Below are 13,215 nucleotides of genomic sequence, written 5' to 3'. Positions count from 1 at the left end.
TTCAGGGTCAGAAATTGTGGTATATGCCTGGAATCCCAGCTACTTGGAAGGTGAGGCTTGGGAAGATCATTATTTGAAACCAGTTCAGGCAAAAAGTTAGTGAGACTCCCATCTCAGCTAATATCCTTGCCTGTCATCCCAACAACACTGGAACCATAAACAGAAGGATGATCTTCTAGGCCAGACCAGGTAAAATATAACAAAGGTAAAAATAACTATTAAAAACTGAAAAAATAACTAAAACAGAAAGGGCTGGGATATGGTTCAAATGGTAAGAGTGCCTTCCTAGTAAGTATGAGGCCCTGAGTACAAGCTCTAGTACAGAAAAAAAAAGTTACAGTTTCAGGTCACACATGGGAAGTCCAGATGGCAAGAAGACAGAGTCAAGAGACTGATAGAAGAACTGAAATATTCCTTTCAGTTCTTTTGGGGTGGCAGGATTACCATCCCCACATGCCTTCATTTTGTATGTATATTTTGTGCATATGTCTGACCTCTGTGTAGACAGGCTCCAGTGATGACCACTGCAAATTTCTTCTTTCATCTGTATTCCATGTCATTCTGCCACAGATAGCTGGTGTTTATTTCTTCCTCTCCTTGGTCTTGTCACTGCTTTGTCTAATAGCTTATAATGGAAAGTAATGAAAGGCCTGGGATGCTGCCTTTACATTCCTAAAAGCAAAGGGCTCATCAGGATCTTGCATAGTGTTTTTACTGTTGCTGCTGCTCAGAACTCTGCTATACAGACTTCCTGATCTGCAAGATTATAGGAAAAACTATCATTCATGGCATCCTTGAGGCATAACTTAAATCTTTGTCACTTATAATAGGTCTGGGCTTGGGTTTGGTACTATCACCAAGATTTCCTTGCTACACAATGAAGTTTCTGAAGAAAAGGAATATTTTTTCTTTTATCAGCACACATCAAAAATGCTTCAAATATTGAACATATCTTCAGAGTTGTATTTGTTTTTTCTGTGTCTTATGACTTATGACAAGGTTCAAGCTTGAAATAGGGCCATGTTTAACACAAATTAAGTCATTAGGATTCCATGGATTTGTGTGAGGGCATTTATTCCCTTAATATGCAGTGTTTTCTGGGATCTAAGTATAGTCAGAAGGCTATCATATTTCTGGTATTAGAATGTTATAATTATTCATTTATGGGGACAAATCCACGTAAGTATTGAGACCTAAAGAGGAAGGATCAACTTAATCTAAATATACATCAGATACTTAAAGATAAGGGATGAGTAAGTTCTATTACAATAAAAATCAGCATCCTCTTGAATTTACAAATTGCAAGTAGGGATGGATGAACCTATTTGGGCAAAGAACTTGCTAAGAGTTTAAGCCTAATGCTTTGCTAGAGGTCCCTCTATACCATGGTTATCAAGATATTGCTCCTAATGACTATAAACCAATTTAAAAAATCAAAATTAGCATTTCTGGTTCTTTAACATTAAGGAAATGTTTTCTGATTAAATTAAAAAGGAAGATATAACTGGGTGCTGGTAGCTCCCTCCATGTAATTCTAGCTACTCAGGAGACTGGGATCTAAGGATCATGGCTCAAAGCCAGCCTGGGTAAGAAAGTCCATGAGACTCATACCTACAATTAAACACAATTAAAAATTTAATTTAATTTAAACAATTTAAAAAAAAGAGCTGGAAGTGGAGCTGTGGCTCAAGTGGTAGAGTGCTAACTTTGAGCAACAAAGCTCAGGGATAGCACCCAGGCTCAGAGTTCAAATCCCAGGACTAGCATGCGTGCGCCCGTGCGTGTGCACATGCGCGTGCACACGCACGCGCATGCACATACACATGGAAGACACATAGTATTAAAGGTACTTTAGGGGCTGGGAAGGTGGCTCAGTGGTAGAGCACTTGCCTTGCATGCATGAGGCCCTGGGTTCGATTCCCCAGCACCACATAAGCAAAAAGAAAAAAAGCCAGAAGTGGCATGGTGGCTCAAGTGGTAGAGCGTTAGCCTTGAGCTGAAGAGCTGAGGGACAGCACCCAGGCCCAGAGTTCAGGCCCACGACCGGACCCCCCCCCCCAAAAAAAAAGGTACTTTAAAAAGGCCCAACAATGTAGTGACCAGGGTTCACAGAGATCCATGTTACTGGGGTTCAGTAGCCAGAGAATTTCACTGATGGAATTAGGGTCACATATACTGTGAAAGAAAATGGACAAGGCAGGAGGTGGCTAGCTCCTGTAGAACATGAGTATATGTTGGATCAAAAGGGCATAAAATGCTAAGTGCTGGTGGTTCATGCCTGTAATCCTAGCTACTCAGGAAACTAAGATCTAAAGAATCATAGTTCAAAGCTAGCTGGGGCAAAAAGTCCCTGTGAGACTCTTATCTTTAATTAACCACTCAAAAACTGAAAGTGGAGCTTTAGCTCAAGTGAGAAGAGTGCTAATCTTGAGCAAAAGTGCTTAGAACCCAGGCTCTGAGTTTAAGCCCTAGGACCAACAAAAAGAAAAGGAAAAAAAGGCATAAAATGACTTTCTGAAGCCAATGTTGCGATCTTGGGTAGAGTTCACTTATTTGAGTCTGTTTTTACATTTTTAGATGTAGACTATGATAATATCAGTTCTGCTTACTCCATTGGATGTCATAAAAGTACACTAGGATAATATTCAATAAAACATGCTGAAAGTTCTACACGAACATAAGATTTAACCTATGATACCAACATTTTGGAAAAAAGAAAAAGCATAAATAGAAAGGGAAACATTGAGCGAGTGTGTAAATCAAGTGACTTAGGAACGGGTAATTTATGTCATGGTAAGTATATATTAGGGTTGAGTCATAGTCATTTATGTATGATTTCAAAGGAAATGATAAGAAAACCATATATTTTCAATGGTTGGAAAGGCCTTATTGGAGAACTGGGATTTTGGAGGCTAGAAGGAAGGAAGTAGGGAGAATTAATGGATATAAAAGACACTGTATCAAATCAGCTAGAGTGCAGGTGGCATTGCCAAGTTAAAGAGATGGTAAGAAGAACCAAGGGACAGAACGTATGGAATAGTGAGCAAACAGTTGCTTTTCCCATTTTTCTCATTTAAGCTTCATTTTAGGAGGTAGGTGTTATGATCCAAATTACTGGAAATAAACCGAGATTCAAAGAGCTGTACATAGTTTAAGCCTTCACATTGTAGATAGAATCTAGATTAAAAACTCAGATCTTGCCAGGCAGGCACCAGTGAATCACACCTATAATCCTAGCTACTTAGGAGGCTGAAATCTAGGAAAGCCTGTGAGACTCTAATTTCTAAATAGCCGATGAAAAGCTGGAGCTGTGCCTCAACTGGTAGAGTACTAGCCTTGAGCAAAAAAGCTCAGGCACAGTGCCAAGACCCAGCATTCAAACTCCATTACCAACATAAAACAAAATCTCAGCTCTCCAATGTACATTAAGAGCATATATGGAAATATCATAACGAAATCCCTTACTTTGTATAATTAATATACACTGATTTTAAATTAAAAACAAAAACACACCAAGCCAGGTGTTGGTGGTTTATGCCTATAGTCCTAGAAACTCAAGAGGCTAAGATCTGAGGAACATGATTCAAAGCCAGCTAAGGCAGGAAAGTCTATGAGAGTCTTATCTCCAATGAACCACCAGAAAACTGGAAGTGATGCTGTGGCTCAAGGAGGTAGAGTACTGTCCTTGAGCAAAAGGGACAGAGCTCAGGCCCAGAGGTCAAGCCCCACAACCAACAAAAGAAAAAAAAAAAAAGAAACAACCATCATCATCCTTTTTTTGTAGACTTCTGTGATGTGTCTTATCAATTAAATAGAAATTGGAATTTTATAAGAAAGATTCATGGGCTCTTCATAATTAATCATTCCCATATCACCTCATCACTGTTTGTATCTAGAGAACATTTTTATTGTATACCAAGTTCCAAACATTGATGCTTTGTTTTTGATGGTTCTTAAGTTGTGTGTGCTTGTATTTTCTATACAAGGATGTATGATTGTGCATGTATTACATCATTCTAATCAAGCAATTATTTAATGAGTGAATAAAAGCTATCTGGGGGGGAGATGGGAAGGGATGGGAAGGGGAAACAAAGGTGGAGGCTACAATGCTTGATAAGAAATGTACTCATTATCTTTCCCATGTAATTGTATCCCCTCTGTACGGTATTTTCACAATAAAAAGAAAAAAGAAAAAAAGCTATCTGAGGTAAAAAAAAAAAAAAATTCCTATATACTCTCTCTCCTTTTTCCTCGTTGGACCTGTGGAAGCAAGATGGGTCACCAGCAGCTCTACTGGAATCACCCCTGAAAATTCGGCCAGGGATCTCGCTGTTGTCGTGTGTGCTCTAATCGCCGTGGTCTGATCTGGAAGTACGGGCTGAACATGTGCCGCAGTGTTTCCGCCAGTATGCGAAGGACATCGGCTTCATTAAGTTGGACTAAGTGAATGGACTATCCAAGACTTCAAGTCCAGTGAAAGACCATATTTGTACATAAAATAAAAATTCAAGAAGCCTTCAAAAAATCCTATATATTCCTATATATAGGAATATAATGGGTCATGATTAATAATATAATAGGTCATCACTACTCATTGGTCAGTTCGTGCTGCATTCCTATTGAGAGCTCAAAGAATTGAGAATCGATTTCCCATAACAATAAGAGACATAGCTGAGCACTGAGGGCTCATGCCTGTAATCCTAGCTATACAGGAGGCTGAGATCTAAGGATTGCAGTTTAAAGCCAGCCAGGGCAGGAAAATCCATGAGGCTTTTATCTCCAATTAACCAACAGAAAATTGGAAGTGGTGCTGTGGCTCAAGTGGTAGAGCGTTCACCTTGAGCTGAAAAGCTCAGGGTCAGCACCCAGGTTCAGAGTTCAGCCCCACGAGCAACAGAAAAAAAAAAAGGAGAGACATAATATATAAATCATTTAGGATCTAAAACAAAGTTCTCCTATGTAAGAATCATAAAGTATTGGTGTACTTCAGAAGTCCCAGTTTGGGTGTGGTAGGATGGTTGAGTGGAGTGAAAATAACATGATCTGAGCAATGGGTAGAAAATGTCCTCCTCCTTTTGAATTACTTTAATATGCTCATGTCCTAAATCACCGAAGTCCCTCTTTCTTCCTCTCTGTTTGCATTTAGGCTAACCTGCTCATCTAAATACATAAAGAATAATCTCTTAGTTATTGTTCTCTCCATCCAAACCACCTCCTCAGGAAATAAACACATTATCCACACCAGAGTTGCCACACAACCAGAATTACGGGACAATCAACAAAAGGAAATGATACTGCAAACACAATTGAGGGCATGATACTCATGAGAGCTTCATCAAATTCCTCTAACAAAACTTCCTCTTACAAACATCCTTTCATAACTGGGACATGATGCTATTGGCCAAAGTATCTCAACAGGGCTGAACTATAGAGTCTTTGGGTCTCATTATAATTAAATGACAATAATAGAAACTTTAAACAATTGAAACCATGATGTAATTATGACATGTGCTTCCTTTGATGAAATCCTCCACGGGTTTTAGGAGTTAGGTCAGAAAGGAAGTATACATGCTCCAGGTACACATGATGGATTGAAACCACCAGTTTTAATTTATCCACCCATTGATAAATTCTTACTGCATCATTGTCTAATGAGAACTCAAATAATTAAGAATTCATTTCCAAGAAAAACAAGAGAGCTATAATATAAAGTCATTCAGGATCTAAAACAAAGTTCTCAAACTTAAGAATCCTTTCACCTGAGATTTTTTTCCAGATCTGGTATTAAGAGTGGATAATGACTATTAATACAGATTTCTCTTTTTTTCTCTTTCTTTTTTTGACTGGAAATTTAGCTGTGAAAAGTCATGTTCACATTACTATTTTAGGAGCTGAGCTGCCTGTTTGAATCTCAGCCTTGTCATTTCTCGACTACTTTGTCTGCAAGCCACATTAAACCCATCTAAGCCCAAGTTCCTAGTTTGCAGAATGGGATAAAGCCCATGAACTGGAGGAATCCTTTAAACTTACCAGGGAACCTGCTGCAGCTTTGCAGTAACAGTTGATCCCATTCACTTCCATACATCTTCTTCCTCTTAGCCCAGCTTAAATCCTCCAGTCAGTCTACTACCTTTGTATAGCCACATCAAAGCCTCAACGTTTCTTTCCTGACTCACTTTTTCTCTTCAGCTTCTACTCCATTTCTCAAGCTTAATTATTAGCAAACACCTGGAAAGAATTGTCATTACTGGCTATTTGCAGTTCAATTCCCATTCTTTCTTAATCAACTCCATTTTAGCTCTGCCCTCGTTACTTCTAGGGTAGCTTGTTCCTTTTAGTTAACACAGCCAGCAGTCAGTCCTTATCCCTCATCTCTTTTTATCTATAGCAGACTGTGAAACAATTGAGAAACTGCTTCTCTAAAAAGTTCTGTCTGCACTTGGTGTTCCAGTTACTAGGTCTGCATAACAAATTATTCCAAAACTTAATTGCTTAAAACAATCAACTCATTTATTTTGCTCATGAATCTGCACTGTGGATAGGGTGTGGTGGAGACAACTCCTTTCCTCTCCAGTTGGTGTCATTTGGGGCAGCCATAGGCTGGACTTGGAATGATATAAATTTGTTCACTAGTGTGCTTAACTGGCAGGAATGGGAAGGCTCAGGTACCTACTGCCTGGGATTCTTACACTCCTTAGGCATCCCTGTCTATCTGTCTGTCTGTCTCTTTCTTTGGTCTTTCTAGTATGGCTATATCAGCTTGAGTAGCTAAAGACACCTTACATACTGCTTAGATTTCTCAAGTTATGTAACCCAACAGAAAAAGGTTAGACAAAAGCTGTATCTATGTTCCTTCTACCACCTCACCCAGTTTCACTTTTACCAGTCATAGACCCACCAAATATATATCCAAGGAATAGAATTTACCACTTTGTGCGTGCATATGTGTGTGTGTATGTGTGTGTGTGTGTGTGTGTGTGTGTGTGTGTGTGTGTGTGTGTGTGAATGTGAATGTCTATGTATTGGTACTGAAGCTTGAACTCAGGACTTCATGTTCTCCCTTACCATTTTTTCCTTTTTTTTCTTTTCTCCCTTCCTTCCTTCCTTCCTTCCTTCCTTCCTTCCTTCCTTCCTTCCTTCCTTCCTTCCTTCCTTCCTTCCTACCTTCCTTCCTTCCTTTCTTCCTTCCTTCTTTCCTTCTCTTTCTTTTTTCTTTCTCTCTCTTCCTCCTTTCCTTCTTCCCTCTCTTCCTCCTTTCCTTCCTCCCTCTCTCCTTCTTTCTCTTCCTTCTCTTCCTTCCTTCCCTCCCTCCCCCTCCTCATCTTCCCTCCCTTTTTTCCTCTCTTTCTCTCTTTCTCTCTCTCTTCTTTCCTTCCTTCCTTCTTTCCTTTCTTTCTTTCTTTCTTTCTTTCTTTCTTTCTTTCTTTCTTTCTTTCTTTCTTTCTTTCTTTCTTTCTTTCTTTCTTTCTTTCTTTCTTTCTTTCTTCTCTTACTCTTACTTTTTTGTGCCAGTCCTGGGGCTTGAACTCAGGGCCTCAGTACTATCCCTGAGTGTTTTTGCTCAAGGCTAGTACTCTATCACTTGAGCCAAAGCTCCACTTCTGGCTTTTTAGTTGTTCATTGTTGATAAGAGATTTTTTTTTCTTCTTTGGCTGGTTTCAAACAGTAATCCTCAGCTAGGATTATAATAGCTTGAGCTACCCGAGGCTGGCTCGGTCTCTTGATGGAACAGTGCTAACACCACACTGTAAAGACAACTATGTTGAGGTTCTTGAGGGTCTTCAGTCTTTTGTCTTAGTGGTAGCTGCTTCTCACCCTGCCTCACTGATTCCCCTTCAGCTTTTCTATCCCTTAAGTTGGAGTCATGTCATGAGGATAAGGTCATACGAAGCAGCCCCTAAGATTAAAATTTATGTGAAAATGAGTTGTGAAGAAAGTACTACCTGGGTACCAGTGGCTCATACCTGTAATCCTAACTGCTCAGGAGGCTGGATTATGAGGATCTTGGTTTAAAGCCAGTTCACGTAGGAAAATCCATGAGACTGTTAACTCTAATTAAGCACCAAAAATCTGTGGCTCAAGTGATATAGTGCCAACCTTGAGCAATAAAGTTCAGGAATAGCCCCTAGGCTCAGAATTCAAGCCCTAGTGTTGGCACAAAAATAAAAATCAAAGGAGACATAAGCTAAAAACTTGCCCTCTCTTGCTATGCAATACCCTCTGCTATGTTATGATGAAGCAAGAAAGTCCGCACCACTTGTCAAACAGAAGCCAACACCAGGCTCTTAGATTTCTCAACTTCTATAACCAAAGCTAAATAAACCCTCTATAACTAAAACTAAATAAGCCCTCTGTTGCTTTATAAATTATCTGCCTTCTTTATTCAGTTTCAGTAATGGAAAATGGGCCAATACAGAAAATGACCTCAAGACCTGTGATAAAGAACTTCATGCAGATAACAGGCACAAGAGCTTAGTGAGTAAGGTTAATGCAGGTCAGCCAGCAGTCTCTAGAGGGAGGAATCGGCTGGTGAGGTTGACTCTCTGGGTTTCCCTTTGGCCCTTGGTTAGGCAACATTTCCTGGCATTGAATTTTTTTTGGATGGCACAATTCTTAACAAAAACATTCTAATTGGCTGAAGAAATTGAATGTGTCACTGAAGTTCAAAGACTAATCACTTCAAATTCAATGTTGAAATGAATCATCCATCAACAAATACACTCGGCTCCTACAAATAGCTATAAGTAAAGACACAGTAAGTAGATACTAAGTGATAAAACTACATTCAGGGTAAGTTAAGCAAAAATATACATATTGCCATGAAGGTTTCTTTGGAGAAGATTTCTAGGGAGATTGCTGGATCATAAGGTATGCATGCATTAGCTCTCAATAGCCATGGTTGGTTACCTTTCGTAGTGGGGTCTTCACATTCTAGATCTCATGCCTTCATACTTGTTTAGCAAACTGAGCTGGGGCTCTGCACTCCTCTCACCTCAATACTTGCAGTGTCACTTGCTCTGTGCCACATCAATCTTTCCCCAGGGGTCTGCCCTGCATTTAAACTTTCTGCAGGAAAAGGATGAAGCTTCTGAAACCCAGAGTAGCCATGTCATTTGGTTCTCATGGAGCCACTTCAATGAAGCAGGAAAACACAGGTGGCAAGATAAGGTTATCCAGGGAGATATTTTAAGTAAGATATTATTCTACTTAGAAACCATATGCCATGGCTTGAAAACACAAATGCCCATGGGGGCTCTACTGCCCAGTAGGAAGTGGTCTCTACTACACAGGCCTCTGCCTCTGAGAACAGGTTTAGGCCATCCCGATGAAGGTAGCAGCAATTTTTAGAAAATATTTAGAATTTTTAGAACATTTTTAGAAATTTTTTAGAATTCTTAGAAAATATAACTCAGGACTTAAAGGGACCTCACGGACCATTCACAAAGGCCAACCCTTTACAGAAGAGGACACTGAGGCCCAGCAGCACACAACCAGAGAGTAACAGGGGCCAGGACTTCTGGAACTATGTTCTTCCCACTGTACTGTAGAGCCCAAGTACTGGTTAATCTACACACACACACACACACACCCCCATCCTCCTGCAGGTTCATCGACCTCTCTTCTTCCTCCTCCTTGCCCTGGACTGTGTTATCTAGATTTCTTTTTCTGGATACTTGTTGGATTTGGCCAATGGCAGATACCAGCAGGAGAATGAAGGTTAAAAGAGATATTGTGAGGCCTTTTATTTTTTCAATTCTTCTGTGCTCTGGACAATGTTTTCAGCCAGTAGCTTTTCTAGAAGGATCTCTCCTTGAGGCATTTTCAGGGTCACTGATCCTTCCATTCACCTCTTTAGGCCTGGAATGTTACCAGCACCCCACTCGGAAAGGTCCTGTTCCTTTTCAACTTTGCTTATACCTCTGTGGAAGTCTCTTAATTATTAAGCACTTTGGAATCACCTATGTTAGATTATTCCTTGTCTGGAGACTGGTAAACACCTGTGTTTGCACACCAGATGGGAAATTAAGTGAGGATAAGAGTCCTGTGCTTTTATTTTTTGAATGCAAACTAGTACTTCTACATCATTTGTATCACATAAATTAAGCATCCTTGATAATACTAAAACTCCACAAAGTGGAGCTGTTGCTTAAGTGGTAGGGCAACAAAAGAACCAAATGAGAGGGAGAGGCTCTGAGTTCAAGTCCCAGTACCAATATAAATTAATTAATTAATAAATCTCTATACCTCAAGGTATACCCAAATGGCCAATGTACATACAAAACATCCCCAATTTAATTAGTTACAAAGAAGATAAATGCAAACTATAGTCACCATCAAGATGTCTAAAATGAAAAATTCAGATAATGCCACATGTTAGTGAGGCTGTGAAACAACTACAATGTCCATGTCCTAGTGGAGGTATATATAATACCACCTCAAAAATTATTCAGATGTATCTAAATATGACTTCCTGGCTCAGCAATTTTACTGTTACTACATTCATTGGAAATATGCACTAAAGGCTCATGTCTGCTTTATTAGCTACTCAGAAGGCTAAAATCTGAGGATCTTGATTTGAAGGTAGCTAGGGCAGACAAATCTGAGTGATTTTTTTTTTTTTTTTTTTTTTGTCAGCCGTGGCGCTTGAACTCAGGGCATGGGTGCTATTCCTAAGTCTCTTTGTGCTCAAGGCTAGCATTCTACCACTTGAACCACAGTACCATTTCTGGCTTTTTCTACGTAGTTTATTGGAGACAAGAGTCTCATAGACTTTTCTGCCTGAGCTGGCTTCCAACTGCGATCCTCAGATCTCAGCCTCCTGAGTAGCTAGGATTACAGATGTGAACCACCTGTGCCCAGAGTAAGAGTTTCTTATCTCCCATGAATCAGCAAAAAATTAAGCAAGAGTGTGAGGCTCTGAGTTCAAGCCTCACTACGGGTGTGCATGTGCGAGCACACACACACACACACACACACACACACACACACACACGTTTCTTGTGTAAATATCTAGAGCACTGCAGTCACAGAGTTGAGTGACTGAGACAGTTTGTTCAGACTCAGAGCAGGATGGGCAATTAGATAGCAGTTAAGGCAATAGGATGGTTCTAGGGACCTTGAAGCAGAGCGGTGGGGTGGTTACTGTACAGTGGTTACTGTAGCAGCAAATCTTGTCTAAGACAACTCTTGGAAATAATTAGTCTAGTCAGGTGCCAGTGATTCACACTAGTAATCCTAGCTACTCAGGAGGCTGAGATCTAAGGATTGCAGTTCCAAGCCAGTCCAGGCAGGGAAGTCATTAAGGCTCTTATCGCCAATAAACTACAGAAAAAGCCAGAAATGGCTCTGTAGCTCAAGTGGTAGAGTGCTAGCTTTGAGCACAAAGAGGCTCAGGGACAGTGCTCAGGCCCTGAGTTCAAACCCCAGGATCGCCCACCCACCCACTCCCGCCACCAAAAAAAAATTAGTCCAAATCATAGTCATCTACATGCCAACCTCAGAACCAAAGAAGAAAGGAGGGACAAGCCAATTTGGCTCAGAACAGAGCACGAACAACATCTATATGATGTTCAGAGACTACTGTAACGAAACCCAAATGCCACTGACAATAGGTGCACTTTCCACTACTGAGGCTGGTAAGCAGTTACCACAGTTACATCAAAGAGTGGGATCAGAGCACAACAGTTCATTAGGAGAACACTTCCAAGGACTACTTTAATTAGAGCACTAATTAGTGATAGAACCTCATTATACCTCACCCAAATCTTGGTGTAGCTTTCCCACATTCCCATTCATGAAAGGACAAAGATAAAGTAAAAAAAAACAAAAACCAAAAAACAAGGCAGCAGGGGGAAAGCCAGTGGAGAGAGCAACTAATTGTATTTTTACCTTTTAAATTTTAAGAAAAAGAGGTTGCTCATAAAATATTCTCAATAATTTCAGTGTTATGACAAATATAGTAGTTATGAGCACTGGGGTGAATGATTATTCTAATTTGTAAGGATAGAAAGAAGAGAAGTAGGAAGGGAAGGGAGAAATACTTACAAAGACCTACAATTATATGGGAACATCTTACTAACTAGATGTGTATCTAGAAAGTCAAAATTAAATAAGTCCAGTTCTTCTTTTGGGATACTTTGCAACTGTGCTTACTGGATCAATAATAATTTGGACTTCTGAAATGTTCACCAACTATCATTGCAGTCTTTTGGGGATATAAATTTGAAATAAAATTCTTTGGGATGACATTGATCAAGATATATTATGTATTCACATAATCTGACTTGTTGAAGTGAAACTTCTTTATATAACCACTTAAAGTGAATTAAAAGCTATTAGGAGGAAGACTTAAGATCTTAAGTGATTATTTAAATGGTTTCTCTAAAATCAACATACATTAAATTATTGGAAGTAAATGTAACCTTTGAATGGAGTTAAACATGTATAATTAAGTATGTTTAACCTTTTATGCTGAACAGGAACTCAGACTTGCTTAACCCAAAACTCAAAGCATCCATTTCCTCCATTGACATTTGTCTAGCAAGAGTTGTTCATTCATTACATTTTTTTTAGGGAAGTGTCTGCAGTTGTTAGACAGGTGTTAAAATCATGTGGCAAGAAAAGTGACCTTTGAGGTTCCTGTTTGACTAAATTTCTGAAGAGAAAGGACAAGGAAGGCGGAAAGACGATATCGTGTATCTTTGTTAGTTCAGTTTGCTGATGACTGGTGATTGCTGCCAGGAAATTGTCATATTGTTCCCAGGAGCCTTGAAAAGGATACAGTGACTCAAACATTGGCCTCCACACAGGCACAGGAGCCTTTTGAAATAAGTGTCCTCCCCCACAGCTTTTAGCTGCTGGAGAGAGAGTCCAACACACACTTAGCCCTCCAGAGTCTCAGACTGTTAGGATTGTCAGTTCTTGGAAACTAGATTTCTTTTGTAGCAGTGAAGAAACTAGGAAGCTAGAACTTCAAAACAACTTAGAAAAAGCAGTATCACTATATAGGATGAGGGTGGCATGAGTGGCTCATGCCTGTTATCCTAGTTTCTTGGGAGGATGAAATCTGATGGAAAGCATTTTAAAGCCAACCCAGGCAGAGAAGTCTGTGGGACTCTTATCTCCAATTAACCAGCAAAAAGCCAGACATGGAGGTATGGTTCAAATGACTGAGCACCAACCTTGAGTGGAAAAAGCTAAGGGAGAGCATAAGGC

At 39.8% G+C, this 13,215-nt stretch overlaps 1 pseudogene; it reads left to right on the top strand.

Moving 5' to 3' along the window:
* The first annotated feature begins 4,273 nt into the window (after positions 1–4,273).
* On the top strand, positions 4,274–4,505 carry LOC138817216 (small ribosomal subunit protein uS14-like; annotated as a pseudogene).
* The last annotated feature ends 8,710 nt before the right edge of the window (positions 4,506–13,215 follow it).

Source organism: Dipodomys merriami, unplaced genomic scaffold (genome assembly GCF_024711535.1).
Source record: "Dipodomys merriami isolate MVZ:Mamm:240054 unplaced genomic scaffold, mDipMer1.0.p SCAF_7, whole genome shotgun sequence".
NCBI lineage: Eukaryota > Metazoa > Chordata > Mammalia > Rodentia > Heteromyidae > Dipodomys > Dipodomys merriami.
The sequence above is the reverse complement of the archived record's forward strand: the minus strand, read 5'-3'. Positions and strand labels throughout refer to the sequence as shown.